The sequence below is a fragment of the Rhinoraja longicauda genome, chromosome 11 (assembly GCF_053455715.1).
Source record: "Rhinoraja longicauda isolate Sanriku21f chromosome 11, sRhiLon1.1, whole genome shotgun sequence".
In the NCBI taxonomy this organism is placed as follows: domain Eukaryota; kingdom Metazoa; phylum Chordata; class Chondrichthyes; order Rajiformes; family Arhynchobatidae; genus Rhinoraja; species Rhinoraja longicauda.
In genome coordinates this window covers 50,612,875-50,625,966 of record NC_135963.1, presented here as the reverse complement: position 1 = coordinate 50,625,966, position 13,092 = coordinate 50,612,875, and the positions used below count along the sequence as shown (strand labels likewise).

The window sequence follows — 13,092 nt, the reverse complement described above, 5'->3', positions numbered from 1 at the left end:
TCATGCAAGATATAGTAGATTATTCTTTATCATATCAACTTTTATTCCACAAACATCCCATGAATGGCAAGTTCAAGGAGCTTTTCAACTGCTTCCAGCCTTTATGGTGCAGGGTTATGAGGCCTTTAAACGTGACCTTAAAGCATGTCGCTTAGTTTGTAACAGACATTGGAATATGTGCCACTTTGCAGCATTCCTGAGTGAACACCTTGGGGGGGGGGGGGGGGAAGGAACAGGACATGGATATAGCAAGATGGATATACGGCGTGGCGTACAATAATATGTCTGGCCATTTTGAGATCAAAGAAGTGGTGGTTTTGAATCTCTTGAAGAGCATTAAGATTAGTGAGCCCCAGGGCTTGATGCACTCTGTCCCAGAGGCCAGAAAAGAGATTGCTGTGGTGTTTGTGAAGATCTTTTTATAATAATAATAATAATAAACATTTATTTTATATAGTGCCTTACCAGAAGCTCAAAGCGCTTTACAAAAACAATCATAACATAAAAACAAACAGACAAACTATCCTAACGGAGAAGCGGCGAATAAACAGCGCCAGCGTCCTCTCACGTCAGGGTCCGGCAGTAGACAACAAAAAGCACAGGACACACAGATACAATTTTTACACAAACAGCCATCACAGTGATTGCTCCAGGCACACCCTCACTGTGATGGAAGGCAAAGAAAAGTCTTATCTCCTCCTCATTCTTCTCCCGTGGTGCCACGAGGTGATCGAGGCTCCCAACTTTTTGAAGCCCCCACCGGGCGATGGAAAGTCCCAGGGCCGAGCCGAGCAGGCCGATGAAGGTCCTGAGCCCCCACCGGGCGATGGAAAGTCCCAGGGCTGAGCCGAGCCGAGCAGGCCGACGAAGGTCCTGAGCCCCCACCGGGCGATGGAAAGTGCCGCGGCCGAGCCACGCAGGGCGATGAAGGGCCTGCGAGCGGGTCGATCGTACCTCGCGCTTCGGGGCGGTCGAAGTTGCTACGGCTGGAGCTCCCAAAAACCGGTCGCCAGCCAGGGACCTGCGAGCTCCCGATGTTGCGGTCTGCAGGACCCACGGGCGAAGCCTCCGAGATGGTAAGTCCAGGCCCTGCGACCGGAGTCTTCAAGGTCGATCCCAGTTGGAGGCCGCCGACTCCACGATGTTAGGCCGTAGCGCGAACGGAGATACGACACGGTAAAGGTCGCATCTCCGTTGAGGAGGAGATTAGAAAAAAGGTTTCCACCACCCCCCCACATACACAGAGTTAAAAATAGAACAAAACGTACATTAAACGATGACAATAGACAAAAAAAACAAAAAAAAGACGGAGAGACTGCCGGTGAGCCGCAGCTGCAGCCTCACTGCCACGGATGGGGTCCTGAAGAACCGTAGAATAGCCAATGTTGTTCCTTTATTTCAGAAGGGAAGTCGGAATGACCCAGGAAATTATAGGCTAGTAAGATTCACTTCAGTGATAAGTCAGCTACTGGAGAGGATTTTTAAGGATAGGATTTACACACGTTTGTCGGAGGATGGGTTAATTAGGGCCGTTAGTATGACTTTGTGCAGGGGAGGCCATGTTTTAGAAGATGACAAAGGTAACTGATGAGGATTGAACAGTGGATGTTATCGAATTAGACTATAGACTGTTTTAGACTAATTAGATTGTTTTACAAGGTCCTCCTGGTAGGCAGATGATGACTTGGATTCAGAACTGTCTTATGCATGGAAGGCTAGGGATCGTGGAGGAAGGGTGTTATTTTGGCTGGAGATCAGTGACCAATGATGCTCTGTAGGCATCTGTGCTGGACCTCTGATACATATATGGTGTAAATTCAAATGACCTGTATGAAAATGTAGATGAGCTAGTAGGTTTGCAGATGACCATAAAATGGGGAGCGTTTTGGGCGGTGAAGAAGGCTATCAAGGGATGCGGCCAGTTATAGATCAGTTACAGATATGAACAGGGAATTGCCAGGTGGAGTTTAATCTGGCAAGTTTGTGGTGTTGCACTTTGGGAAGCCAAATGCAAGAGGAAAGTGAGCAGTTAATGGCAGGACTCCTAACAGCAGTAATGTACAGAGAGATCTCGAGGTCCACATCTGTAGCTCCCTGAAGTTGACAACACAACTAGATAGTATTAAAGACGGCGTATGGTATGCTTGCCTTTATTGGTCGCAGCATTGAGTGCAAGAGTCAAGAGGTCATGTTGCAGCAGCTTTGTAAAGCTTTGGTGGGTCTGTATTTGTGTATTGTGTGCAGATTGGGTTGCCCCAATACAGGAAGGAAATGAATGCTTTGGAGAAATTGCAGAAGAGGTTTTTTACCAGGATGCTGCCTGGATTAGAGGGTGTTAGCTTTAAGGGGGAAGTGGGTCAAACTTGTATTGTTTTCTCTGGAGTCTCGGAGGTTGAGGGGAGACCTGTGAGAAGTATATAGAATTACGAGAGCCATCCATCGGGTAGACAGGCGGAGCCTTTTTTCCCCAGTGTGGAAATGTCTGTCCAATGTTGGATAAATGGCATGGCTTAAAGTTGAGGCAGGGAAAGTTTAAGGGAGATTTGCAAGGTAAATTGGTAGATACCTGGAACCCACTGCTCGAGGTTGTGGTGGCAGCAGATACAATAGTGGCATTTATAAGGCTCAGTGATAAACTCATGGATATGCAGGGAATGAGAGGCAATGGATCATGTACAGGCAGAAGAGATTCATTTAAATAGGCAGTGGAGCAGTTTTTATAGTAAAGATGAGGGAGTGGGAGCCTGGAAAACGGAAGCCATTGAAAAGACGGAGGGCGTGTGAAGTTGGCTTGGACATGGTCTGCAGCGGTTGGACCAGAGGGGATAGGATAGTGTTGAGGTATGTGGAGAATAATTTTTATAGTAAAGATGAGTAATCTTTAACCAGTCTGAAGAAGGGTCTCAACCAGAAACTTCACCCATTCCTTCTATCCAGAGAGGCTGCCTGTCCTGCTGAGTTGCTCCAGCATTTTGTGGAGTTTCAATAGTAACTCAGTTTCAATGAGTATTGAAGTGGTATCTTCTGTTACAATAGGCACCATCTTTGGCACAGACATTGTGGACTGAAGGGCCTTTTCCTGTGCTGTACTGTTCTATGAATTAAAATGCATCTTTGAACAAATTGGTAATCTTGGAGCGGTTGTTTAAATTTGTCTTTGAGTTCCCGAGGAACAGTCCATATAGTGCCGAGCCCACCGAGTGCATCTGCAAAGGCTGAACTTGAATAAAGCTGCTGGTCCCCTGCACAGGCATCATTGGCAGACGTGGATTCCATGGAGGGGTTAGATGTCATTTTTTTCCTCACTAGTTTTGAAATGAGTCCTGATTTAAATTGATGTCTCCCTGGATGAATGTCTCCATGTGAATTGAGCTTGTCAGCCATGACAGAACACCGTTTAACGTTCTGAAACTGTATCACAGCATTTCTCTTGTTTACCATTGCTCAAAAGAAGTCTCTCAATGCACACTGTGACATATTCTTTTCCCGTTCTTAACTACTACTCCTTTGAGGCTGTCGGTGTCTCCAAAATTGTAGACTATTTTGCATCCATAGCGTGATTCCCTTGCTCTAATTTCCCACGGGAGTTTGCTATCAATTGTCTGTCAGGAGTGAGTTTAACTAAAGTTAGACCAAAGACTATGGAACATTGATCTAACTTGGTTACGTTTGATAATTCAAAGCCTTGATCTTGCTGCTAACTGAAGAGTGCCTGAGGGTGTGGTGCGTCTCCTATCAAGATCAACAAATTAGTGGCATACAAAATAGAGTCATTCAAAGGCCGCTCATGAGTAAATGCACATTACAAAATAGTTTCCTGCATTGGAGGGAAATCAAGAGAAGGGGCTGCATAATAAATACAAGGCACTTCCCAACTTGGGTAATGGGTGACTTGCATTGACTCACGGTTGCCTAAACAATTCACAATAGGTGACCCCGTTTTGGGAATGACCCATGTTATTGCAACGAGAGAGTGGCCTGGGCTTCCTGTCCGCTTCATGGATATAAAAGAGTGGCCCGGACTAGCTGCTCTTCCAGTTTCGGTCACTGATGGTATGACATTAGGAAGGTGAGCGAGAATGAGAGAGGGTGGTGGAGATTAACTCCCAGCCAAGTCACCAACATCTCCCACAAGGAACCACCAGCGAGCCCTTCTTCACCGACTGCTGCACCGTCCAGTTGAGGCGTCTGTTGTAGCCCCTAGCCGACAGCACTTTGTTCAGGTGCTGCCACCGACAGGTCGCGCCCAGCCACTGGGGCTCCTCCCCCTCTCACCACCCGGTGCTTCTTCCAAATGGCTGCCAGTTTGCCCCCTGCCCCCTCCAAGGCTGTCAAAGCCGCCTCGTCCTGGCACTTTGTGCACTAGAGTGCTCCCCTCTCCGCCAATTCCGCCTCCTCCCAGGTACATGATGTCGGTGACTGCGGAGGAGAAGGAGGCCATTGATGATGGAGGGGACGAGCGGTCAACAGGAAGAAGCTGCAGCTGGTGAGAGGGGAGGAAGCCCTACAGTGACCGGGTGCACCCTGTTGGTGGCGGAGACCTGAAGATAGCGCTGTTGGCCAGGGGCTACGACATGAGCCGCAACTACTGGGCCTTGTCGACCTTGTGGCGCAGCAGGCGGTGAAGAAGGGCTCGTTGGTGCAGACTAGCGGCATCAGTGTCTAGTTTCAAGGTGAAATTCACAAAGTGCCGGAGTAACTCAGCAGGTTGACTGCATCAGTCTGAGGAAGGGTCCCGACCCGAAACTTCACCTATCCATGTTCTCCAGACGTGACCTGTTGAGTTACTGTAAATTTCCCCGGTGTGGGCCGAATAAAGGAATATATTACTCCAGCACTTTGTCATTTTGGGTATTAACCAGCATCTGCTGTTCTTTGTTTCCACCTAGTTTTACGATGGAAAATTCCAACTTGCGTAAAATCTGACTGACGCATACGGAACGTAACACTGAAGTCGGGGAGAGTCTGTTTAAAGACACCTAGCTGTGTAGAGGAAAAGGATCTTTCAAAGATCCCTGACGACAAAGATGGCTGCCTAAGGTGATCAAGGCGGAGTTTGAAACATTCCTTTATTGATAAAGGGCCCATGTTAAGCGCGGCCACAGAATACTGTCTAAATTACCTTGCCACACAACAGGCACAATATAATACACGTGTGGATGTGGAGGGGATTTTTGCTGGGGTTGGATAACTGCAGTTATGAGGATCGACTGGCCAAGCTGGGCTTGGTCTCTTTTGAAACAAAGGAGATGGAGGTATATAATGCACGAGAGGCTTATCCAAGGTGTGTGGGGAGAGCCCACTTAATAATTAAGAGATGTAACTAAGGTATTTGGTAAAATAATCAGAGGATCTGTTTGAAAGAGGCAGTAATTCATTAAAATAAAACCACAATTAAATTATATGCAAATGGGCATTGGACACGTCACAACATGGAATACTGAAGGCTGAAGTGGATCTAAAACACTCCTTTCAATTGGCCAGATACGATCCTCCTATGCAGTAAATATCTTTGATTAAATATTGTAGTGGTTGCTCCTTTAAAAACAGTTATTGTTGATGAAGAATTCAGATTAGTTTGTTATCGTGTACACCAGGGTGCAGTGAAATTCCTCGTTCACATGAAGCTCACAGTAATAATGAATGCAATGACGTGCGGAAAACAGCCGAATCGCACAGAATTCTGCAATTTGAAGTAGTGCAAAAAAAAGAAGAAAGTACAGTAAAGAAAGTACTGGTGAGGTGGAGAAGCAATGTGGAAAAGGATTGTTACAGGTTTAGTTTGTGTTGTAATGTGCTTCAACATGTTAGGAGGTAGACACAAAATGCTGGAGTAACTCAGCGGGACAGGCAGCATCTCTGGAGAGAAGGAATGGGTGACGTTTCGAGTCGAAACCCTTCTTCAGACAGTCTCGACCCGAAACGTCACCCATTCCTTCTCTCCAGAGATGCTGCCTGTCCCGCTGAGTTACTCCAGCATTTTGTGCCTACCTTTGATTTAAACCAGCATCTGCTGTTCTTTCCTACACGTGTTATGAGGAGGTGTTGTGCTTATTACAAATAAGAGTTGTGGCTTTAATTGTGTTTGTGCAAATTATTCGAGGGACCCGAATCTTTTTCAATGAATTGACTTGTATCACCAGAGCTCTCAATTGTGCGGCGAACAGAGAAAGCTGGTGCTTGCTGAAGTGTTCGGGGGGGGGGGGGGGGGGGGGGGAGAGGAGGAGGAGAGTCTACAACGCAGACTGAAGAGGAGCAGCTGCAGCTGAGGCCATATTTGCATTTACCAGTATTTTTGCAATGACAGTTAAAGGATTAAATCTTTGGTACTTTTCATATCAGATCAGAGGGTGATAGGATCACAAAACAGTTTATATTTATGTAGGCTCGTATTGCAACAAAGAACCTAATGCTTTTTCAGCACAAGGTTGTTACATAATGAGCCAAGAATATGAACACAAATGCTTAAATGTCTGAGGAAGGGTTCCGAGCTGAAACATCACCCATCCATGTTCTCCATAGATGCAGTCTAACCCGCTGAGTTGCTCCAGCATTATCTTTTTGTACACCAACAACTGCAGTTCCGTGTTTCCACGGTTAGCTGTGGTGGTTTTGTGCAGCGTATTCGAAGGAATGTGAACCAACCGTCAGGCTGCTGTCATTCTCGAATCCTATTTTCATTGCTGTGGGAAGGGATTTCCAGACACTTAAAATTCATTGGAGAAATTTCTTATCACGAATCCTTACTGCAGCCGAAAAGCAGAATTGCAATGCTTGCCATCCGGCCTCCTTTCGTGTATTGTGATTTGTCTTGTTGCAGATGCAGTGCTATAAAAGATTGCAGCCTGATTTATTGATGCCTCCTGCAGTATCTGACTTGACAATGACATCCCTCTGGGGCTGTGGTCAGTGTTGTTGTGTGATTGATGCCTGTCAAACTGCAGGTTTAGCAGACTGTGAGGGCTGGGAGAACAACAGATGCTGGGCCTTGTGTTCCATATGACACAGAATCTGCAGCAGATGGGAGCACACTCCCTGCATTGAACAAAGTCTTGCAAAGGTTTATTTGCTGGAACAGAACCGTGTTCGTAAAAGAAAACAAGTGATTTCTTTGTATTGCCTACATCAGAAAAATTGGGAAAGGTTAACAAAAACAGTCACAATGGATTTTTTTGACTTTGCAAGTATTTGAGTTTAAATAATTTGAGGTGGAAGGGTTGAATTATGTTTAGGACAGCACAAACTGGGGGGAAGGAAGGGGATTGGGAGGGGGGGGTGCAGGGGTTGTGGGATGAAGGGGTTGTGGGATGAAGGGGTTGTGGGATGAAGGGGCTGTGGGATGAAGGGGCTGTGGGATGAAGGGGCTGTGGGATGAAGGGGAGAGAAAACGGCAGAAGTGATATTTTGTGCTTATACGACAAAACCACAGGTTATTTTGAAGATCGTACAGATTTGCACAGCATAGAAGAGGCCCTTCAGCCCATCAAGTCCATGCCAACCATTGACCAATCATTTACAATGTCCAGGCACTAATTCAATTTAATCTCGCCATATCCCGTCAGCTTCACGGACCCCAGATTCTACCGCTCACCCACACAATCATTTGGCACCAGTGGCCAAATCATCAACTTTATGTTCCTGGGATGTGGGAGGGAAAACCGAACACTTGGAGGTAACACATGTGGCCATAGGGAGAAAATGTAAATCCACAGAGACAGCACCAGAGGTCAGGACCGAACGTGGGTCATATTATTTTAAGTTCAAACAAATGCAGTGCTAGTACTTTTAAACCATGTAAGTGGAAAATTCAAAATGCTTCATAGAAAAGAAAGCGCCGGAGGAACTCAGTGGGTCAGATCTGCAGCTGACAAGCATGGCTTGACAAGCATCTGTCAGCTTATCTGCTGCCGAAATAGTCAGTGTGTCATACACTGGAAATTAGCCTTTTGGCCCAACTCGTCCAAGGTGGCCTATCTAAGCCAGTTAGATGCCCCTTCTATTTACCCACGTGTGGCCCATATTGATCAAAACCTTTCCTCTCCATGTGCAAATGGTGCTTATTATTCATCTGCAAGGGCAGTTTAGAAGGAGATTAAGAAGGAGATGGCGTGTCTCTTGAAGAGCATTAAGGTGGATAAATCCCCAGGACCTGATGGGTTTATTCCAGGCTATTGGGAAGCAAGATAGGAGATTGGAGGAGCCTAGATGAAGATCTTTGCGTCTTCGTAGCTACAGATGAGGTTCCGGAGGATTGGAGAGTAGCTAATGTTGCTTTTTTAATTAAGAAGTAAAGTAGAGAGAATCCAGGGAATAATAGCCGAGCGATAATGGTACAAAAAACTAATGGAGAGGATTCTTCGGGATAAGATTTGCTCCCATTTGGAAATGGGTTAATTGGGGAGAGTCAGCATTGCTTTGCACATGGCAGGTGATGCCTTGCAAACTTGATCGAGTTTCTTGAGGAGGAGACAAAGATGATTGAGGGTAGGGTGGTGGAGTGCTTTAGGAATCTGTGCTGGGACCTCCGCTGTTTGTGACATATAAATGACTTGGATGTACCGAGATTGCTGAGGTTGTGGGACTGTGAGGAAGGCCATCAAAGTATAGAGTGGGATATAAATCAGCTACAGAAAAAGGTGGAAAAATGTCAGATGGACTTTAATACGACCGAGTGTGAAGTTTTGTTTGGGGATACAGCGTAGAAAAGGGCCCTTTGGCCCACTGAGTCTGCGCTGAGCAAACAACAACCGTACACCATCTCTATCCTATATACTAGGGGCAATTTATAGAAGCCGATTAACTTGCAAACCCGCACATCTCTGGAGTGTGGGAGCAAACCGGAGCATCCGGAGAAAATCCTCGCAGTCACAGGAAGAATGTCCAAACTCCATACGGACAGCACCTGAAGTCAGGATGGAACCTGGGTCTTTGGTGCTGCAAGGCAGCAACTCCTCCAGTGCTGCCAAATGGGTTGCACTTTGGGAGGTCAGATGCAAGAGGAAAATATATGACCCGTGGCCTTTTACAGCATTGATCATGCGTACTGGTTCGTAACTCCCTGAAAGTAGCACACAGTGGTAGAGCTGTTGCCTCGTTCGATCCTGCCTAGGGGTGCTGTCTGTGTGGAGTTTGTATGTTCCCCCCTGTGACCATGTGGATTTTCTTCGGGTGCTCTGGTGTCTTCCCAGATTCCAAAGACATGCGGATTTGTAGATTAATTGGCTTCTGTAAATTGCCCCTTTGTGCAGGATACGAAATTGGGATAACAGTTTACGGGTAATCAATGGTCAACATGGACTCAGTGGGCTGAAGGACCTGTTTGCATGCTGTATCTCTATCTCTAACTCCACAGTCTGCACTCTGGCCACTCCCAGATCTCTCTCTGGACTAATGAGTGAGCCAAGTACCAAAATGGTGGCATTTCTGAACAATGTAAATGGCAGATTATTGGAGTTTTGGTGCACATTTTGTACACCCTGCCTATATATCTGCCAGTGTATAAATTGGTTCCTTGTATGAACTGAAGATTGTTCAGTAGGATCATTTTTAGTAGGATCATAAATGAATGATCCTACTGAAACTTAAAATTTCGCCTCGCGTTTTTCCGCAAAACAGTCTGTAATTGCAATTTGTCAATTCGGTCGCGAGAGGTCGCTAGGGGTTCCGTGAGAAATCCCCCGCGCCCTGGAAGTCTCCCCAAAAATGTGGCACCGAGGCTGGGCAAGGCAGCCAATCTCAACCTCATCTGGACTTCCATGGCCGATTGGTGGGTTGAATTTGCAACCTGCGGCCGAGGCTCTGGAAGTCCAGCCCAGCTGGAGCCAGCACATCTATCCCCGTAGGCCTGACATTGTACATGTAGTCCAAGAACTACAGACTGTTGGAAATAATAGTCGTTTTTCACGTGCATTTGGCGTACATACCTTTTTTTTTGCTGACAAGATGCATTGCGCGCCATATTATGAATTTTGATGTAAAATTCTGAATTTTGGACATCAAAATTATGAATTTGTAAAATCAAATGTTGGGAGGTCTGGAAATGGTTTCTTAAATCCAAGCACCTTTCACCGATCATAAAATACTTGTTCTGGCACCTACAAAGTAAATATTTGTTCTGAGGGCAAATCTACTTCCCCATCTCAAATCTGAAGTTGTTTTGACCTGATATGGATTAGAAAGCACCTGGCCTCAACTCTTTGAGTAGGTCATCCTAGTTTTCAGAGCATGTAAAGCCTGGAGTCTGATGGGCTGAAGAAAAAAAAGAATCTTCGATTTTAGTTGAATTTGGGGGCAATCTTGGTTTCTTTGTCTACTACCATTTCAGTGACTACTCTTACTTGCCTAAACATTTGATGTCATCGAGGTTATTTGGTTAGTGAGGGGGCTGCAATGGTCCTTCGAGGCTATGGATTGGAGGTGGGCAATATTCCCACTTTTAGTCACAGTTTGGTGCATTCTACTATAATATAATGCATGCGCATTTGGGTAACAGTCATGTCATACAAGGTGAAATAGTCAAATTGGCTATTTGACCAATTAGTTGTCAGAGTGCTTCGTACAAGAATGACCAATGACAGTCCAGGATCTCTGCAAGATGCAGAAAGCTATATTCTGAATCTGAAATAAAAATGCATGGTGATAACGCTCTGCAAGTTGGGCAATATCCATAGAGACCTCATGCCAGTGTTTTGGATTAAAAATAGTGTTGGAAATCAGTGGGCCAGGTAGTATCACTGGGGGGAGAAAAACAGATCAGTCTTTTTCTTGCGTGTGGCATGCACAGCCTAAAGTTGTAGGTCAAGGGTAGACATCCAGGCCAGGGCAGCAGCAGTTGCTGGGTGGATGGCCTTGATGCCACCAGGGAAAAGCCTCAGTGAGCAGCCATTCACGATGTGTGGGATGGTCTGGTCTGGATATCCGCAGTCGCAAGCAGGGCTGTCTGTCATCCCCCACTTGTGCAGGTGATGGGCTGTTCTTGCATGGGGGGTGCGGATCCTGTTCAGGGTTAGCCATTGCTCGCGATGGAGGTCAAATCCCGGTGGTTTCACTGTGGGGCCTGTGATGGCCTCTCCATTGTTGGTGTTGGTATCTTTCCAGGCTCTGCGCCACTCAGTCTTGGGGTCAAAGTCTTCCAGGGATTTGGCGGGAATTAGCGGCTGGGAGATTGCAACCTTCACGTGGCCCGCCTTGTTTCGACTGATGCAATCACCCGACGTGCACAATCTATAGTGATACTTCAGCAGAACCGTAATAGTTGCCAGGAGTAGAGTGTAAATATCTGTGCTGGGATGGAGACCCAGGTTACCCAGGAAACATGCAGTCTATTTGGCAGTGGCAGCTGTTAGTAAGTGGAAGAAACCAAGTAACATATTAGAGTTATGAAAAAAGACTGCAGCATTTGCTGTAAATCTGAAGCAAGTCTATCCTGGAAACACCCTGCATGCAGATGGGGCAGCATTAGTAGAAAGAGAAAAATTAATGTTACATCTCCAAGGAAAATTAATGTTGCATCTCTAAGGAAAACGTTTAATAATGCCACCTTCCATGTCATGGCAGGGCACTTGAAAAGAAAATCAGGGGGGCAAAGTCTATTTGGTTTTGGGAAAGCCAAATCACCTTTGCCTTATTTATTGAACAACTTTGAAGAAGGAGCATTCTGTGGATAAAGTAGGAAAAAAAACTGCAGATGCTGGTTTAAATCGAAGGTAGACACAAAATGCTGGAGTAACTCAGCGGGAACAGGCAGCATCTCTGGAGAGAAGGAATGGGTGGCGTTGCGGGTCCAAAACGCCACCCATTCCTTCTCTCCAGAGATGCTGCCTGACCCGCTAAGTTATTCCAGCATTTTGTGTGTACATTCTATGGATAAGTCCAGGTACACAATAGTTGTTGTATACCTGGATTTCTAGGAAGCCTTCGCTAAGGTGCTGTGTCAAGGTATTTTGGAAAATTAAGACCTCGTGTAGGTGGAAACATTAATATAAATAGAAGATTGTCTGGCTAATGGATAACAGATAGTAGGTCTGTTCTCGCCTTCTCTCCATTCCTTCTCTCCAGAGATGCTGCTGCCTGTCCTGCTGAGTTACTGCAGCATTTTGTCTGCCTTCGATTTAAACCAACATCTACAGTTATTTTCTACACGTAGGTAAAAATGTGTCATTTTCTGTTTGACAAGACGTTACAAGTTGTCTGCCAAAGATGTTGGTATGAACCCCCTCAACTTTTTACAAATGGCCTAATTAAAGGCGGCAATATGGATATTTGATATTTTTGTTAGACACAGAAAAATGGCGAATAAATTTTTCGGTGAGGCTGTGAAGGGGCTGTGGAGGTGAGGCTGCGAAGGGGTTATTGTCGCTTGTTACTGACCAATGGAGTATTCTGTGGAAGGTGAGCTTTTTTGTGTGCCAAAATCAACAGAAAAAAGTTATCGAAAAGAAGAGGTCGCAAGGCTCTGTTCACTCCTTCATTTATGGCTATCCCGCGGTTTTACCTGATCAGAAATGTTCACAACCCCTGCCCACCCTTCTAACAATGTAAGAAGCTTCTTTTGTCTCCTATGCAGTTCGCCTGCAACCGAATCATTAACTCTTTCACGGATGCAGCCTCACTTGCTGAGTATTTTCAGCACTTTCTATATTTTGCTTTGGATTTCTGGCATTTGCAGTTTTTTTTACATTTTAATTTTGAGAGGCTGAAGCTGATTTAGTCTTTCTCCCTGTGCTGCTGGGTATTTTCAGCGTTCACTTTTCTGTCAGATTTGCTGCAACTTCCCATGTTCTGCATCTCTCAGTTCCCAAGTCCTTTTATTTTTATTTCCGCAAAGTGCCAGAATAGAAACCAATGAACAATCACTGCCTGTACTTTATCATAAATCCTCTGCACCACTCTTCTCCATTTCTTCCAATTTAGTGCATCACTTTTCCATTTCTGATGGAGAGATAATCACCTAAACCAGGGGTGGGCAACCTTGTTCAGCATAGGGCCAGGACCCATGTCTGTGAGCGGAGAGGCCAGGCCACATCTATCGCCATAGTTAATAAATGGAGGTAATGATAATAATACATACTAACTAAACTTTGACTTGTATTT

The 13,092-nt window shown here is 45.6% G+C and overlaps 1 protein-coding gene across 5 annotated transcripts in view; it reads left to right on the top strand.

The window, feature by feature from the left end:
- Positions 1-13,092, top strand: part of ssbp3a (single stranded DNA binding protein 3a) — a 167,450-nt gene that overhangs the window by 50,896 nt on the left and 103,462 nt on the right. The window contains exon 1 of one of the 5 annotated variants that reach the window (XM_078407682.1): positions 5,620-5,737. The exons of the other annotated variants lie outside the window; for them this stretch is intronic. The gene's annotated coding sequence lies outside the window, so the exon portion shown is untranslated. Of the gene's footprint in view, positions 1-5,619; positions 5,738-13,092 lie in introns of those variants that run through there. 5 annotated transcript variants of the gene reach the window in all.